The sequence below is a fragment of the Mandrillus leucophaeus genome, unplaced genomic scaffold (genome assembly GCF_000951045.1).
Source record: "Mandrillus leucophaeus isolate KB7577 unplaced genomic scaffold, Mleu.le_1.0 Scaffold915, whole genome shotgun sequence".
Classification (NCBI taxonomy): domain Eukaryota; kingdom Metazoa; phylum Chordata; class Mammalia; order Primates; family Cercopithecidae; genus Mandrillus; species Mandrillus leucophaeus.
This window is the reverse complement of record NW_012109975.1, coordinates 39,233-46,779: the sequence shown is the minus strand read 5'-3', so window position 1 is coordinate 46,779 and position 7,547 is coordinate 39,233.

Sequence of the window (7,547 nt, the reverse complement as noted above, 5' to 3'; positions counted from 1 at the left end):
CAGTGCTTGGATTTTTTTTTTCCTATTAGTAAAATAAATGGGCCAGGTATGTTGGCTCACACCTGTGGTTCCAGTGCTTTGGGAGGCTGAGGCGGGAGGATTGCCTGAGCCCAGAAGTTTGAGACCAGCCTGGGCAACATAGTGAGACCCCCGTCTCTACAAAAAAACTTAAAAAATTAGCTGGGCCTGGTGGCATGCACTTGTAGTCCTTACTACTCAGGAGGCTGAGGTGGGAGTTTTGCTTGAACACAGGAAGTTGAGGGTGCAGTGAACTATGATCGTACCGCTGTACTCTAGCCTGGGTGACAGAGTCAGACTCTGTCTCTGCAAAATAAAAAATAAATAAATAAATAAATAAATAAATAAATGGCATAGTAGGGAGAGAAGTGAGAGAAATAAAAAGATTGTTACTTATTGCTGCACAGTAAAGAACCTCAAAAGTTAAGGCTTAAAAAAATAACAATTTTATTATTTCTCACATTTCTGCGGGTTGACTGGGATCAGCTGAGCAGTTCTTTGGCTTCACATGGTGCAGCTGGGATCCCTCCTGTGGCTGCAAACCAGCCTGGGAACATCCACGATGACTTCACTCACATGTCTAGGCCTTGTCTCTGTGGCTGAAGTGGCTGAAGGCTGCTTGCATCACTCTTTCTCTCCACGTGATAGTCCGTCACTTAGGAATCGAGCCCGAGTTTCATTATGTGGTGACTGTGTTCCAAGAGAGGAAAAATGGAAGCTGCCTTGCCTGTTGAGGCCTAGGCTGTAAAACTCACAGAACATCATTTTTATTCTGCTAGTCAAAGCAAATCGCAGAGTCAAACTGAGATTCAAGATGAGGGGAATTGGACTTCTTCGCTTGGTGGGGAAGCTGTGTGCCAGTTGTTGGTAGCCTTCTTAGCTGATGGTCTACCACATAATCTATCTTGTCCCCTGCCAAAACTGGGGGGAGGAAGGAAGGCTGCCAAGTCTTGCAGGTTATGTGGAGAAATGAGTCGATATGGAGAAAGGGTGAAGGTGATGGCATAGAGGAGGAAGGGTTGCTACACAGTGGCAATGGGAAGTCAGGATAGATATAACATCTCCTGCTCTTCATTACTTTGGATGTATTCATTCATCTAGTAAATATTTAATGTGGGAGCCTTGAGGCAGTGTGATAGACTGATAGGTAATTTCTGGAAGCAGCATTATCCTAAGAGGCTGCCCGTTCAGAGGGTGGTAAACATTTGGAAATCAAATTGCTCAACCGGAAAACAGAGGGAGGGACTGAAGTAGGGATCCAAATGACATTGGGACACACAAGTGTCAGTAACTAAGGTGGTTACAGAAGCCATAGAGGGGGGAGGGCCTGAGGTGATTCCTGAGCTTCTCTGTGGGCTGCAAGTGACTGGTAGGTTCCTACACATTTTTCATGTGGGTCTTATTTAAGGAGCTAAGTTGAAAGTGTAGGAAATTTCAGTATTGCTGAGGAAGTAGAAAACAACAACAACAACAATCTGTGAAGCTGCTCAGTGTGTTGGCTGTAGGTGATGGTTCCAGCGGTCTGCAAGGAACTTGGCCATTGGCCAAATTACTGGAGCAGGGTTTGAGATTCGGAGAACCTGGTCATCATGGATTTTTGTAATCAATTGAAGGTGAGACATAGTTTGGAATTAGTAGACCTTAAAGTTTCAGGCAATTTCAGGAGACATCACTGGTGGCTACTGGCTCAAAAGAGATGTCAGAGCTCAGGGGTCCAAAGAGAACTGGTCAATGATGGTGCAGTAGCATTATTGGTGCACCATTACTATCAGCCCTGTACCATTTTAGGGCACCCCAGTCTATCAACTGCCAGCACCTGATTTTCTTTGCCTGAGGTCTCTCTCTTGTCATTGGAACCAGCTCTGCCACCAGAATAGACAGAATATTAACGTTTCTCTCTTGTCATCCTCTTACCAGTGGCTGACAGGATTTTATGTGTGAATACCCCAAATTCCCTTGCCCCTCAAAGGAATAACTTCAAGGTGTATGTTCTGTTCTGGCTCTAAGTGAAATTAAACTCCAATAGGTCACATTGGTAGCTGGCTTGAAAATATACCCTTTAGTGACTGCTTTTACTTTTGACTTTCTTTTAAAACATGATGAATTCCCAAAAATTTAAGTATAATAAGGACAACAGATCATGAGATGATTCCTATTGTAAAGATAGTTTATTACTCACAGTTGCAAGAGGAGGGGGCATGCCATCCCATCAGGAGGGTGAAGTATTGGTGGTGGTCAGGAAGCGGAGGGGGGAACTGTAGGTTTCCAAGGAAAAGAATGGGTGAGGCAGGTCAAACAGGACTGGCTTATTTGAATAATTTCAAGGGGCTCTGAGATATAGGGCCTACCCCTAGTTGTCTGATATCTGGCTCTGGAATGATTAGACTAGATAGATTATGGCTGGGAATGTGAGAACCTAATAAAGGAGGTGTTTGGGGTGTGGGCTCTGGATTGGGGCTTGTTTTTGAAAACTGCATTCATAGGCAAGTTGTTTACTATCTCCAGGAACTGGCTAACCCTGCGCGCGGCAGAACTTCCAGAGTCAGCCAGGCCCCAGATGTCAGAGCATCACAATTCAGAAATAGAACGCATGGGTAATACAGATGCTTGCTTCCCTTCTCCCATGTGAATGATTCTGTCTCCTCTCAAAGAAACTACCTAAATTCAATTCAAATCCTTTTTTTAGGCCGTGCTTCTGGGGGGAATCCAAACTAATCTAGACAGTGATGGTGTCTCTTGTAATAATCTGGAGTTTAGGTGACTAAGGTGGTGGCAGTGAGAATGGAAAGAAAGGGATTCTCTAGAATGTGTACAGTATTTTCAATCTTGGACCATGTTAGTTGAATAGAAATATATATGATTTACATGTATATATTCCTCTAAAATGAATTTAATCCCAGTCATTATTATTAGCTGCTTGAGAAGTGGGCTGGTGCCAGGTTGTATCACCCCTTGAGAATTGATTACTAAATATCCAGAAAACTTGAAAGCTGGTAGTTAAACTGTTGGCAGTTTGAAATTGGCCACGATGAGAGTATTTACACCATCAAAACTGGCAAATGCTGCAAATCAGAGCTTTTCTCCACAGAGAGATGCTTTACCAGCACACAACTGCAATTATGGTAAGTCCATGAATAAAAGAACATAGTGTCATGGAATTTTGGTGTTGAGTCATCGGGAATCATCTAATTAAAAATCCTGAGTTCGAACATAGAAAATGACGCCCAGAGAAATTTAAGGGAATAAATTTCCCAGAATGAGAATTGGTGGCAATGCATAGGCTAATACCAGTCTCTTGGTAAATAAGAGTCCTCACAAATTTAATACCTAGGCTGATGCATTAAATCATTATAAATATTACTAGTGTTGGCATTTTTAAATGTTCAGATTGCATTTACAGAGTAGTGTGTGTGTTGAGGAGGAAGAAAGGGAAAAGAAAAAGGGGGAAAGTTTTTCACACTATTGACAGTGCAATTTAATAAAGGTATTTTGTTCAACGCTGAAAGAAAGAAAAATTCCCTGAGCATTCGTTGACACTGTAAATATGGAAAGTCTGTTATTGAACAACAGTTAAATAGATGCCAAGGGAGAACATTGTGACAAAATCTCAACCAAATATCAATATGAACATATTTCTGTTTGTGTGAAAATGTGTTCTCTCCATATGCTGTCTCTTATACACATCTAGATGTGTATAAGAGACAGAAAACTGGGGGGAGGAAGGAAGGCTGCCAAGTCTTGCAGGTTATGTGGAGAAATGAGTCGATATGGAGAAAGGATGAAGGTGATGGCATAGAGGAGGAAGGTTGCTACACAGTGGCAATGGGAAGTCAGGATAAATATAACATCCTTGCTCTTCATTACTTTGGATGTATTCATTCATCTAGTAAATATTTAATGTGGGAGCCTTGAGGCAGTGTGATAGACTGATAGGTAATTTCTCGAAGCAGCATTATCCTAAGAGGCTGCCCGTTCAGAGGGTGGTAAACATTTGGAAATCAAATTGCTCAACCGGAAAACAGAGGGAGGGACTGAAGTAGGGATCCAAATGACATTGGGACACACAAGTGTCAGTAACTAAGGTGGTTACAGAAGCCATAGAGGGGGGAGGGCCTGAGGTGATTCCTGAGCTTCTCTGTGGGCTGCAAGTGACTGGCAGGTTCCTACACATTTTTCATGTGGGTCTTATTTAAGGAGCTAAGTTGAAAGCGTAGGAAATTTCAGTATTGCTGAGGAAGTAGAAAACAACAACAACAACAATCTGTGAAGCTGCTCAGTGTGTTGGCTGTAGGTGATGGTTCCAGCGGTCTGCAAGGAACTTGGCCATTGGCCAAATTACTGGAGCAGGGTTTGAGATTCGGAGAACCTGGTCATCATGGATTTTTGTAATCAATTGAAGGTGAGACATAGTTTGGAATTAGTAGACCTTAAAGTTTCAGGCAATTTCAGGAGACATCACTGGTGGCTACTGGCTCAAAAGAGATGTCAGAGCTCAGGGGTCCAAAGAGAACTGGTCAATGATGGTGCAGTAGCATTATTGGTGCACCATTACTATCAGCCCTGTACCATTTTAGGGCACCCCAGTCTATCAACTGCCAGCACCTGATTTTCTTTGCCTGAGGTCTCTCTCTTGTCATTGGAACCAGCTCTGCCACCAGAATAGACAGAATATTAACGTTTCTCTCTTGTCATCCTCTTACCAGTGGCTGACAGGATTTTATGTGTGAATACCCCAAATTCCCTTGCCCCTCAAAGGAATAACTTCAAGGTGTATGTTCTGTTCTGGCTCTAAGTGAAATTAAACTCCAATAGGTCACATTGGTAGCTGGCTTGAAAATATACCCTTTAGTGACTGCTTTTACTTTTGACTTTCTTTTAAAACATGATGAATTCCCAAAAATTTAAGTATAATAAGGACAACAGATCATGAGATGATTCCTATTGTAAAGATAGTTTATTACTCACAGTTGCAAGAGGAGGGGGCATGCCATCCCATCAGGAGGGTGAAGTATTGGTGGTGGTCAGGAAGCGGAGGGGGGAACTGTAGGTTTCCAAGGAAAAGAATGGGTGAGGCAGGTCAAACAGGACTGGCTTATTTGAATAATTTCAAGGGGCTCTGAGATATAGGGCCTACCCCTAGTTGTCTGATATCTGGCTCTGGAATGATTAGACTAGATAGATTATGGCTGGGAATATGAGAACCTAATAAAGGAGGTGTTTGGGGTGTGGGCTCTGGATTGGGGCTTGTTTTTGAAAACTGCATTCATAGGCAAGTTGTTTACTATCTCCAGGAACTGGCTAACCCTGCGCGCGGCAGAACTTCCAGAGTCAGCCAGGCCCCAGATGTCAGAGCATCACAATTCAGAAATAGAACGCATGGGTAATACAGATGCTTGCTTCCCTTCTCCCATGTGAATGATTCTGTCTCCTCTCAAAGAAACTACCTAAATTCAGTTCAAATCCTTTTTTTAGGCCGTGCTTCTGGGGGGAATCCAAACTAATCTAGACAGTGATGGTATCTCTTGTAATAATCTGGAGTTTAGGTGACTAAGGTGGTGGCAGTGAGAATGGAAAGAAAGGGATTCTCTAGAATGTGTACAATATTTTCAATCTTGGACCATGTTAGTTGAATAGAAATATATATGATTTACATGTATATATTCCTCTAAAATGAATTTAATCCCAGTCATTATTATTAGCTGCTTGAGAAGTGGGCTGGTGCCAGGTTGTATCACCCCTTGAGAATTGATTACTAAATATCCAGAAAACTTGAAAGCTGGTAGTTAAACTGTTGGCAGTTTGAAATTGGCCATGATGAGAGTATTTACACCATCAAAACTGGCAAATGCTGCAAATCAGAGCTTTTCTCCACAGAGAGATGCTTTACCAGCACACAACTGCAATTATGGTAAGTCCATGAATAAAAGAACATAGTGTCATGGAATTTTGGTGTTGAGTCATCGGGAATCATCTAATTAAAAATCCTGAGTTCGAACATAGAAAATGACGCCCAGAGAAATTTAAGGGAATAAATTTCCCAGAATGAGAATTGGTGGCAATGCATAGGCTAATACCAGTCTCTTGGTAAATAAGAGTCCTCACAAATTTAATACCTAGGCTGATGCATTAAATCATTATAAATATTACTAGTGTTGGCATTTTTAAATGTTCAGATTGCATTTACAGAGTAGTGTGTGTGTTGAGGAGGAAGAAAGGGAAAAGAAAAAGGGGGAAAGTTTTTCACACTATTGACAGTGCAATTTAATAAAGGTATTTTGTTCAACGCTGAAAGAAAGAAAAATTCCCTGAGCATTCGTTGACACTGTAAATATGGAAAGTCTGTTATTGAACAACAGTTAAATAGATGCCAAGGGAGAACATTGTGACAAAATCTCAACCAAATATCAATATGAACATATTTCTGTTTGTGTGAAAATGTGTTCTCTCCATATGGGAAGGAAAACTGTAAGGAGAGAAATATAAACAACACATTGAAAAAATGGTGAGTGGAGAAGCTGTTTATCTGCCAGAGCAAAGCACTCCTCTTCATTCTGTGAATTTTCCTAGAGAGGTTGTCATGAAATTTACTTACACAGACAGGAAGCCAATTCTTCCATTCAAGGAAAAACGACAGATTTTAAGGGCTGTTACTTGGTAAGGATGAAACCACACACAATGTGGTTATATTCTGAGCAGGTAGTTTGATTGAATCACCAGAGCTTTATAAGCTCCAGAGAAAGATTAAATTATTTTTAGAGAATTATGTATAATAACATATTAACTTAAAAAAATTATATTTGGCATCATTGTTTGTGTTCCCAAGAGTCCAGCATGTCTTAAACTCAGATCTAACTGGGAATTCACTCCACAGTTTAAAATATTTCATAGCAGTTTCTAGATTAAGAAAAATCGGAATACCATCTTCCTAACATTTTTCTTTCTTTCTTTTTTCTTTGTTTTTTTTTTTGTTTTTTTTTTTTTTTTTTTTTTTGAGACAGTGTTTCACTCTTGTTGCCCAAGCTGGAGTGCAATGGCGCGATCTGGGCTCACTGCAACCTCCGCTTCCCAGGTTCAAGTGATTCTCCTGCCTCAGCCTCCGGAGTAGCTGGTATTACAGGTGCGTGCCACCACGCCCGGCTAATTTTTTGTATTTTTAGTATAAACGGGGTTTCACTATCTTAGTTGGGCTGGTCTCAAACTCCTGACCTCAGGTGATCCACCCTCCTTGGCCTCCCAAAGTGCTAGAATTACAGGCATGAGCCACCACGCCTGGCCACTAATAGTTTTCTTTTTTTTCCAAATATAAAACATATTGCTATAGACCGAATGTTTGTATTCTCCCCAAATTCATATATTGAAACCTCATTCACATATTATGAATATAAGAATGTAAAAATTCTTCTGACGATAAGAATTAGGTTTCAATATATGAATGTGTGAGAGCATTTGAAGATAGGGCCTTTGAGAAGTCATGAGGACAGAGATTTCATGAAGGAAACCAGTGCCTTTATAAAAGAGATCTCAGAAAC